Here is a 12447-nt window from a genome sequence, read left to right on the forward strand (position 1 = left end):
AATGCCCATCTTTGGCATCAAAATGGATCTTCTTTATGTTGAAATTCATGTGCTCCAACTTTAACAGTCTCTGTGAGATGTGCATGTGTTACAACTGCTGAGCCTGTTGTATCAAACTTCATAAATCCAATATCCCTGTGTGTTAAAATATTTATTAGGTCATCCTCTTTTAGCTTAGCAACACTATTCTGTGGATTTGTTTCTGACAAAGTGGAATCCTCTTGTTTATTATTATTGTAGCTTTCAACAGGACAGAGAACAGTTTCTTCATTGTTTCTTTTTCAAATGAAATAGCCAGTCCACAATCTTGCACTTTGACCTCTTTGCTGCCATCAAAAGGAACAGATACTGGCTTACTGGTGTCATCACTTCCAGCAAGGAAAGCTCTCATCAATTTGCTTGACTCCACCATTGAAGCAGCAAACTGTGCACATCTTTTGCGTCCCTGTGCCCCACTTTCTTTTTTTGACATATTGGGCTAAAATAATAAATTAATAAATACTGACTATACTATTTAGTTGCAACATGCAAATTGTCAGATGAAAGGAAGCATTCTACTTTCCTAAGTTCCTAACCACAAATTATATTTAAATTATACAATTATAATAGCAACTCAGGACTAGTTAGGCACATCTGGACCTGGTTTCAATTTAACTGCCATTATTTAGACCACCCATACTCATGTTAATTAATGTAACACAACAGTAAGAAAATCAATGCAGATGAGTGTATATGCTGGTAAATCATGCTTATGAGCATCATATAAATTACTGGCAGTTGTTAAATCACATTTAAAAACTCAATAGGTTTAACTACACAAACACTACAGGAGACAAGTCTGAAATTGCTCGAATGAAAATTACACACACTGTGCAGAAGGGTGTAATCATAACATAATATAAGCCTAGGGGCTCAAAGGCTATATTTAATATTAAAGGTTTTGATAGAATGAGAAAACTTAAATATAGGCTAACTAATTAGTGGTGCTAGATTACAGTTCCTAGATTAAGGTGCTAGTACATCTAGATCTAACATTAATGTTAGACCTATTATTTCCATCTTTTTAGTCTTAGGTTTGGATCTAGATGTAATAATAATGACAGAAATTTAGTTTTATACATCTAAACTAGACCTTAGATTTGGGTGCATAGATTGAAAGCACCTTTTATTGAATCTACCCAGATCTAGATATAACCCTGCCTCATCAATTCTAGATTTAGATTTATTAGGCCTAACTTTTAGAACAAATATTACATCTAGATCTATTAACTTAGTCATTAGATCTGTCCTAGTGCAGTGCCTAGTTTAATAGTTAGTATAGGTCTAAGTATGCCTATAATATAGGCTACAATTTGTGTGATGATGGACCTAGGGTATAGAATTAAAGTTGTAACTGCAATTAGAACTAAAGTCTAGTACATTAGTTGGTGTAAGATATGATTTACAATCAGCCAATACAATTTCAAACCACTACATTAGGCCTATAATGTTTACTAGATCTAGAGCTAGGCCTTGCCTGTTGCATATATTGCCAATCTTGCACACCAGTTAATATGTTACATCATTCTCGTATTTTCTTTTTGTTAAACATACACTTACTTGTACGTTGTACCCTAGGACTTGTATTTGATCTACAGATGAATGATGGAATAGTGTAATTTGCTTCTGTACGTCAATTCGGTCTCACTGTATTTCAATGGGCGACTTTTAAAAGTTAAACCTGCGAGCGTAATACACACAAATAATGTAACAATGTGTCGTATTTACTTAATGAAGGGCAGTTGCGCTATATCCTAGGGGGAGGGCAGAATTATTAATTAATAGGCATAGGCCAGAGAAATTTTGTGCCCCTTCACACCTGTGCCCAGGGGTGACTGCACCCCTCTTGCAACACTACTGTGAAGGAATGTGAAAAAGCCTGCAAGCATCCACATCTACAGATGAAAATACCAACTGTAGGAGTTGATGGAGCCATCCAGTAAGAGTAGAAGGATACACATCCCTGGAAGAAGAAGGGTACCAGGGTAGGAACAGACAGTGGCAGGGACCCTGAAAGAGAGAAGTCCAAGATAACCAACACCAAACAGCCCAAAGGAGCCGATCTGGGTCTGAATGATCACAGGGGTGAAATATAGAAGGAAGGAAGACAGGAGAGAAAGGATGGTTAACCTCACAAGCGGCAGAAGTCGGAAGAAGGAAAAACTGGTACAGGTAGAGAAGTATATAATGTGGTGAAGAGGGTGTGAGAAACATAAATAGTATAGAAAACAGATTGAAGGTGACAACAGGTGAGAGGAGGAGGAAATAAGACACGAGACAAAGGAGATAGAAAGAGCAAAAAAACCAACAGCTCAAACAGAGCATGTGTGACAGCATGCAAAACCATATTAAGGACTGAGGCAGGAACAAAAATCGGGAAGAGGATGTTGAAGAAGAAAGGAGCAGAAGAGAATGAAGAGGATAGGGGAAGAAAACACCGTGTGGTACCAGGAAAGGTGAAATACAGAAAACAACACCCAATAACTTCTAAAGGCAATGATTGACAAACCATAGTTGAACAGCCAATCAAAAAGAGCATAGAGTACAGTATGACAGCTAGATCAATGACAAAAGACTGCCACTGTCATCAATAGAGAGACAAAGTAGAAGAGTGATAGAAATGTGACAAGAAGAAGGTTACACAAAAAGAGTCCAGCCTATTTGGCAATGGACCAGACAAATCCCACATGTGAAGATGGAGGGACAACATCCCTTGACAAAAAATGGCCATGCAAGGTTGAAGCAAGAGTTAGGAGACATTGGGTACATGAGGGGTGGGGGCTGGATGCCAAGAGAAGAAGCAGGAGCAACCAAACAGATACTATAGTAGGATTCGAGAAAAAATCTTGTGTATTAAGTTGAGGACCTGAGGGAGGAGTGGAAGAGGAGATACATATAGAAAATGGTGAGACCAGCCCTAGCTGAAAGCTTCGATTGTCAGAGCAAAAGGATGAGGAACAGAGGACTGGAAAAGAAGAATATTACAGTCGAGAGAGATGTCAAAGGCATCTAAGAAATTAACACCACTGAAGACATTCGAGTGAAGAAAGGGAGCCCAATGAAGACCACATATACGAGAAGGATGAAGGTGTACAGTTAAGAGGAATGTAACCGAACCCAACAACTCTCCAGGTGAATGTTAAGGAAAGGAACATACCTGTGAATGAAATCCAAAAAGAATTTGGAAGGCTAAGAACATACTTCAAATGGTAAGGTACTCTACAAAGGAAATCAGGTCCAATAGGCCATTCCAAACTGAGAAGAAAGAACTGGCTAAAAGGACAGAAGTAGGAGGCCCAACAAGTATGTGGTAATCCACAACGTGTTGAAAAAAGGCTGGAACATCCCCAACTGTTTACAAGCCTCCAGAAGCCATAGTAGAAGTCACTGTCACTTGGAAATCCATGATAAAAATTAAGGCTCTTGAAACAAAAGCTAAAGAAAACTAAAATCGAAGTTACGTCAACAAATGTAAATCTCATTAAAATGAAACCAGACGCAAGTTCAACACGTTTGTGTTGCACAATGCTGAGGAAAATAATGATGTTTCAGGATTGCAAGTGCATAGGGGGGAGTTACTGTACATAGAGGTTGTGTTACCCTTCTATTGGTGGAGGGCTTTTGTTGCATGATGACATCATTATGCCCCAGCACAGTTCACAATGAACACATGAATTGAGGTGGGAATTACTTCAAGGCTAGTAGCATACAAACCTAATAGGCAGATGCACAAGGAACACAGCATTTCTATTTTAGAGAGGTGAGTTATCATCTTGGAAATTAGTAAATTAAAAATTTAGTACAAATATCTTTAGTAACATATGTTTAAAATACTATTTGTTCCTTTTACATGCAGTTGTAGCTCAAATAAATGGAAATTGTACAAAAAACATTTTTTCTTATTTTTTTGACAAGTTCAACAAAAATTTAACAATTCACAAACACAAAATATTACAAATCTGAGCTTGTTTTACTATCATTATACATGTATACTGAATAAAACACACATACACACTATAAATATTTTCTAATAAAATATATTCTACCTTATGAATACAAATATGTATCCTTTGTGTTTTGTAACATTATTTCTAGTTTTACACAAGGAAAAATATGAATGCAATATTGTACTGCTAAAATATAATATTATAAGACAACCAGCACTGTAATATCTTGCTGCAGTCGTTGGGTATAGAAATATGGTAGACATTTATTCATATTTACAGCTTAATTTTTACAGTTTTGCAACATGGGAGTACTTTCAGAAGATGCAGTCATCAACTGCCACAACAACTTAGTTTGTACGTACTAAAAATAAGCACTTACATGTATTAAAAGTTGATATTCAAAATTTAATACAGCCTGCTTTGTATTGATTATTTATGTTACATGCAACTCATATAAACAGCAGTCAATATAAATGAGCATTTGATCCATCTATTCCATAACTTAATTATCAACATTCAAGATATGAGAACCTTATCGTATAGACAATAAAGAACAGCATAATGAAAAGCCTTTATTTTGTATATAAACAGGAGTTAGGTAACTCTTGGATTCTTAAAAAAGTTACTGAAAATATAAAACTTTGAAAAGTACACTTGAAATTTTGAGAATGGCTAGAAGAAATTAAGACCATTTTGAAGATACTTACAAATAGTCAAGAGATAGATAAGTTACTATGTTTTTGAAGTCTTGTTTAAATGATTTAAAATCATTTATCAGTTTTCTACCTATTTTACTTGATTCAAATATTTAATGTAAATATCTAATATATTTCTTACACATCTTTTAAAAATGGTTTTGGGTGTCAATTGTTCATCTAATAGACTTATTGAAATCCCAGTTAATATCATTATCTTTATATTTCTACCATCCAGGTAGCTACTGAATGCTTTTTATCATACAACTGATTATCTGGCAATTTGTGCACATATGTTGAACAAAATTGGGAAAATCAAAATTGTACCCATAGGAAAAAAAAAAAGAAAGAAAGAAGGGGTGGCAGGTGTTTACAGACATTTATCTTCCTTCGAGTCTGAAGATTAATAAGAAAAAAACAATAGCATAAAAGGTAGCATAATTTAGATTAATTAGTTGATTGTTGGACTAAATAAAACAGAAATAACTGGAAACACTAACTCTGATCAATCAATTAATTTATGTGACACTGATCAACATAATCACTGCTAATAGGTTAGATTAAATTTCCCAGCTCTACACATAGTACAATGTATTTTTTTTATCTTTACAATGAAAGCTAATGGTAGTTATTTCTTTAGTGAAAGTTTCACTTGATTATCAATTAAGTATAAATATTCCTTACATATATCACTAAAACTATGATAATTACCTCTTGTGCTTTTTTCAGCTCTTCTTGCAACCGTCCATAAGCATGTTCCTTCACTTCAGCTACCGAAAAACTACGTGTACGCCAGCTGTCACGGAAAACCCTGTCCCGACATTTTGTAATGCCATTGTCTTCACTAGTTTCATTAGATATATAATCTGATCTGAATAGTAAATCACAGTTTAAAACTAAATATTAGATATAGTATCATGAAAAACCATCTAGTATAAAAAGTATGTCCTAGTATTACATGTTTCCAAAGCCTTGTCCATCCACATGATGAAGAGATTTTATCCAAGTTATTCATTACACTATAAAACAAAATAATATGACAATGATAAAATAAATTTTACATTTGTAACAATATGACCAGTAACTGTACAATTAGCTCTGTACATTAAATCAAAGTTTATTTTGTTGCAAATGAACATTACTTCGCCAATGTAGCTTTTGTTTTCAATAAGAGTTAGATTTTAACATCCAAACCATATCTTTGTGTTACGGTGTAAAATAATTAAGTAATCAAGTCATGATTTGTTACTTAATAGTTGGCATGACATTACATCATAGTAAGACTGATAACTTTAACCACACCTAACTTCTCTGTTCTTATATTGTTCTCTGGGATTGATCAAAAATTTAAAAGTCTTTCTCAGCACAGTGTGCAACACAAAAAATAAACTTAAATAGTTTTGTAACTTTTGCTTAACCATATCACTTTCAATGTTCAACTTTATAAACTTTACACATTATTCACCGTTGTTTTTTTTTTTTTAGATTTTTATGATTATTATTTTTTTGTTCCCAGTTTTTAGTGCCTTCATTTTGGATACATTTGTAGAAAAAACATGAAAATATGAAATGCACATATTGGAGTGTTATGGTGATAGTAAATTTTAAAACTTAAAATACATGCATATATCAAATTTTCATCAAATTTTTTAAATAACCAAAGTTAAAAGAAACAAATTTTAAAACTCAAGTGAATGATGGATGGCTTCAAACTGAGTACTGCAATACCAAAATTGATGTAGTATGCCTATAATCTCACAAATATCTAAAAGTTATAACATAATCTAATTGTACAAAACAAGTAAAACATTTATATTTGAATTATTTCTATTCCATCGATTAAATCAATTTACACTTACAGAATTATATGTACTTGGACAGTATAAGTACTCTAAGATATTTTCATTTAAATTATACACATTTTTTCATTCTTCACACAATTGAACAGAGGCTTAATATTTTGGTTTGAAGTTTCATAACCAAATTTTATTTTTATGTACATAATTTCATCACCCTTTGATTACCCAAGAATGTTAGGTAAGAGAAAATGACTAGGAGTCTATCAAACTTTTGTTTAAATGCAGTACTCTAAAGAAGAAAAAAAGTTTAAAATAAAGTGCAGTCACAGATTCTCCATTTCCAAACAAATATAAATGAAGTATAAAAACCTTTAATCTGACACAAGCATTACTACAAGTAATTTCAGCATCACAAACAACTTTTTTCTTTCTTTTTATAAATGTGTAGGTAATTAATGATGAATCTTCAAAAGTTAAAAACACATCAGCATTATATTTCAAAAATGAAATAGTCTTCAAAAACAGATCCCCTTTGAAGATAATTGTTGTATATTGTTCAGTATTCTTAAATTTGATTACACATGTTTTTAAATATTATTTTAACATATATATATCTTATAAAATGCTCAATTGTTGCTAATAAGAGTAATAGATTTTTATCACACAAAACTTTATCCCAATGTCTTAAAAATAATCTGTCTTGGAAGTATTTAAATAATACAGATAGGAATTGTGATTTTAAGAATTTAGAAAAAATTCTGGAATGAAAACTCAGGTCCAAATTTGTTCTTAAACAGAATTTTCTTTGTTCAGATAACTAACCTGTGGACAACAACAAATGATTACTTGCAGTATCAGGCATCCAAAATTAAATAAAAAAAAACTTCTCACAATAACAAGGCATAAAAACAAGCAGAAAAAAAACTCATCTCACATAGAGATATAAAAGAAGCATTATAAGAAAGAAATATGAAACTAATAGTAAGAATTACTTTCTAGCCTTTAACCTTTTTGTTTGAATAGTAAAATATAAAAAAAGGCAGAGTTATCAAATACTTATACATATACATCAAGTCCCTTGAACATATTACAGATAAGCAAGAAAACATTAATGTGGAAAACATTAACCCTGGTGACTTTGTGGCTAAGTACACTGAGATGAAAATCCAGTCAGTTGATCTGCAACTGTGTTGGAGTGTTTTCTATATTCTGTAAATTAAATAGTAACACAAGAGATACTTCGACACTTCTAGCCTGATTTTGGTAACTTGTAAGTGATACTAGTTAAGTGCTCTTTAATAATGAACAGTCATTTCTGTATTATGTCCAGTTTCTTCTACAAACTCGAGTGTATGTACAAGTAAAAGGCTCCTTAAATGGATAAAATACAATAGGTCAAGCAAATGGCATTAGGTCTAATAATAGAGGTGTGTTTTAAGTATACAAGACTTCTGTTTAATACAATGAAAAATATTATATAAATGAAAGTCAGAAAGCAACAAACTTTTAAACATGAAGAAAGAAGAAGCAAGTTTATAACCCACACTTGAAGTACAACAAAATGCAACTACATTTTAAAAGGGTTGAGAACAAATACTCAGCCAGATTATAGACAAGATACTTAAGTGACTATGTAAAGCCTCGAGTAACTTATCAACACCTGTAAAATATGTAATGACAAAAGTTAGTCCTTCCACAGTCACTGATTTCATTCTGTGTCACAATACTGTACTGTTATCAAAAAAGGAATGAGAGATTGAATTTAGATGGTTTACCATTTAGTTTAATTTCCTGTAAACCACAGACTTTCTATATGGGACTAACCTATGGCCCACATTTATAGGGTGGCTATAATGCAAATGTAATGCTTTAACTACTATTTTGCACTTTTTCAGTTTAATGATCATCACTCTTACATTGCAAGATTAATGTCTTTAACCAAGTTATGAACAGTAAGTAGTTGGCCTATACATTTACATGCTCTAATGTAAATCAATGCCAAATTTGGGGTCTGCTTTCAGGGAATCCACGTAAAAGTGTTTTCACAAAATAACTGTGTTCCCCAAGGGGTTGTATGAAACGTTTTACCTTTGTGCAAACCTCAAAGCCAAGATAATTCATTTGGTACCACTCAGAAGTTGATGAGTCTAGCAGTTTAGAATGGGTTTGGGAGAAATCCCCAAGTTCCTCAAAGGGGTGTGTGTGTGTGTGTGTAAAAATTTTATCTTTGTGCAAACCTTGAGACCAAGATGATTCATTTGGAAGTCAGTGTAACCAGTAGTTAAGGAGGAGTTACGTGACATACATACATACACACACAGACACTGAATCTTATTATATAATTAGGAAAAAATATTAACATTATAATGGAAAGTAGGGATCATTTGCTATTCGTAGTATTGTTATGAGAAGTATCCAAAACAAAATATATTAACATTATAATGGAAAGTAGGGATCATTTGTTATTCATGGTATTTTTATGAGAAGTATCCAAAACAAAATATATTAACATTATAATGGAAAGTAGGGATCATTTGTTATTCGTAGTATTGTTATGAGAAGTATCCAAAACAAAATATTTGTGTACTTTTTTATTGTGGCATTCAGACTATTGCTACAAGATTTTTCCAGTTTACTTGACTGTTCTTTGGGTATATATTCTGATAAATATAAACAGATTTCTTTATAAATTGTAAACATATCATGCACTTACTTAAATATCTTCTAAACTCAATTCGACCAACAGATGGTGCTATGTGTTTATGGCTAGACAAGTGACAGTTTCCAAAGTGAAGTATATACTTTATACAGTTATAACATAAAAATTAAACAAACCAAAATAATAAAAAATTATGAATTTTAAAATGAAATGGGGATTCTGCTACAAAAAGTAATGAAACAAGAATTAAAACCACAATCACAAATTTATAAAATTTAATCCCTACTTTGGCAGCTTTATAACTTACCTATAGACCAAAGTAAGGATTACATTATTTAACGTTGTGATTCTGGTTTTAATTCTTGTAAAAGTTATAGCTATCAAGGGTATGGCTACACTGAAAATTCATAGATGTTGTGTCCTTTCCGTGGACACACAAAAACTGAACAAATATATATAGGAAAATAGAAAACATTTCTGACAGAAAGTGGGTATTATTGGTTATTCTTAGAATTGCTATAAGTATCCTAAACAAAATAAATTCTGCAGTTAAAAGTACAAAAACAAGTAATATGATACTAGGTGGATAGATTTTAAAATTATTTTCAGTTCTTACTTTAGTTGGCAAATTTAGACTGCTTCATTTAGCTATATGGATCTCAATGCCAACAAAGTATGATTGAAAATCATTTTAAAATCTATCCACCTAGTGTCACTTTACTTGCTGTCTAGTGGCTAGTCCTACTGACATGATCAGGTAGGTAGTAGACTAAAAAGTTGCTGTTTTAGAAATTGTTATACCAGAAATGTTAGTGACCTTTTTAGTCTATTATTAATATATATGAGCAAAATATATCGTAATCAATACTTTGAATGGTTGATTTTTTGTTTAGGAATTCAATAGGACGGTTTTTTGTCACGTGAATTATTTGGAAACCTTGTCGATCCCTATTTTGTCATGTTGCTTACCACACTCTTACATTTCAAAATGAAAAAACACATAAATATAATTTACTGTATAAATACTAAAATGTTTAAAGACATATTAGAAACCAACAAGTGTTATTATATTTTTGCTCAGGACTACTAGTCTTCATGTACACCACTGGTGCTACTGTAAGTAACACAAAGGTATTGCAGGGGTAGCCAGTAGTTACAATAGGTTATCACATCTTGGTTCACTCATATACTTTAAATTAACAGCTGTAACAAAAAATACTTTTTACAGCCTTTGAATGCAAAAATTACAATCACAATCTAATGTCTTCTACAAACTTGTTCATTTAAATAGCATTTCTGTACATTATAGCAAGAGTTTTAGTATTTGTGAAAAAAATAAAAAATTCTACTTTCAACTTGAAATGCTCATAATGAAGAAACTTTTAATGATCAATTTTTTAGTGAAAAGTACATGCATATATACTGTATGATTAGATGTGCAATTTATACTATATAGAAAAGACATTACCTTTTCCTAGAAACTGTACTATCAGCAGCACATGTTTTAGCTTTCTGTAACTCTGATGGACTGTCCGATTCAGAATGAATCCTGCTTGAACCATTTTTCTCTGCCTCTATTGATAGGTTACTTGTTTTATCAGTGGAGCTGCCTTCTATGATCTTTGTGGATCCATCATTCGAACTATGCCAGTTTATCGATTTTATGTTTTCAGTGTTCTGCTTTGAACTTGTGCCACTGCTCACTTGCAATAAATCAGAAGATGAACTACTTTTGGTTAATGCTTCTTTAGTTTCATTTTTAAAAGCATCACTAGAAGTAGTTATGGGTGTAGAGCTTGAATAAAAACTATTTTCAGTCTTCTCAACACACAGATCAACTGCTTCCTCTTTCGGTTTTCCTTTATATTCATCAGCACCTTGAATGTCTTGTAATTTTTTTGTTTCAGTAAAGTCTGTTTCTGACATTTTTTTAATGTATCCAATCTTTTAATAATAATTTTTGATGCTTTAATAGTTTACAGTTAACATGCAGATGTTAAAATTCTGTGTATCACTATTCTTTTAAACTCATGTAGTGATTTATAGTCAAGTGAAATATTCCAACTCATTTTTATGTTAAACTGCTGTGCAACATTAACAATATTTTATTTTAATAAGGACCAAAAACAATGTATTTTAAATCTCACAACATCACTTGTACTCTACAACATGACATTCCTTTTTCAAAAATTAATCCATTATTCATTTCAGTAACTGCCAATTTATCCACAAGTATCGTAGTTATGACCTGAAAAACAAAATATAATTTTTTTTAAAACATTCATTCAAGTTCACAACACAACATTTTGTTAAATGAAAATATTTTCATGTATATTTACTATTTTGTTGTAGTCTCTAACTTTTCACAGTCCACATTGAGTGTAACTTACAATAATCATATCTCCTGAAAATCATGAGCAAGTAAAACTTAATTTTTGGTGTATACATTAAGTATCTCATAACTTGCTGAAATCACTACAATCTTATAAAATTTTACATATAAATACACTAAATATCAAATTCCAAAAGTCGTTTAACCATTTAAAATATCTTATCTTCAACTTACAGATGGTACCTAAAATTGATATATATTTTTGCTTAACAACCCAGAAATCAATTTGTAAGTTCATAAATTCTACACGAGTAAAAAAAAAATAAAGAAAAAGAGATAAAAACAATACATACAGAGTTTAAAACCTTCTCCTCCAAATGGTTAATGAGCAAAATAAACTATACAAATAAAATTGTAAGCTATATAGTATTTGCAGCTTCTTTCAAAGCAAATTAGAGCAAATGAATTCCTTTTGTACAGAAGTTGGCCAAAACCTAAGATAAACAAACATTTCTCAGAAGTACGAAATGCTTAAGTGTTTTCTTTGCTGAACAAAATCAACATCTTTATGAATAAAGTAAAACCATCATGGATACATGGTATAATTCTACATACTTGATAAATATCAGTTTTAACTGTTATTAACTGGTTTAAAATCTCTTGTGGACACACGATGTATATGTAACTCAACAAGCTTTCAGTTAATTTTGCTAGTGTTCTAAGTACCATTTAGACTTACAATTTCAAATGAATAACAATGAATGTATTATGACTAGATCTTGCACAGCACACTTGACAAGGTGCAAACATTAAGCTATCAAGTATAAGTAATGAGTCTACATATGGACTACAATTTTTTTGACAAGTTTAAACCTCACAGAAGTAACATAAGCTAATAATTGTTTTGTTATTTTTAGCATTTATTTTTTGTGAAACGAGTTTATGATCCTTATTATTGATTTTATATATATATATA

General features: G+C 31.6%; 1 pseudogene; it reads right to left on the minus strand.

Annotated features, from left to right (window-relative positions):
• Positions 1-12447, minus strand: part of LOC106478757 — a 37901-nt pseudogene that overhangs the window by 20022 nt on the left and 5432 nt on the right.

The sequence above is a fragment of the Limulus polyphemus genome, unplaced genomic scaffold (genome assembly GCF_000517525.1).
Source record: "Limulus polyphemus unplaced genomic scaffold, Limulus_polyphemus-2.1.2 Scaffold247, whole genome shotgun sequence".
Taxonomy (NCBI): Eukaryota; Metazoa; Arthropoda; class Merostomata; order Xiphosura; family Limulidae; genus Limulus; species Limulus polyphemus.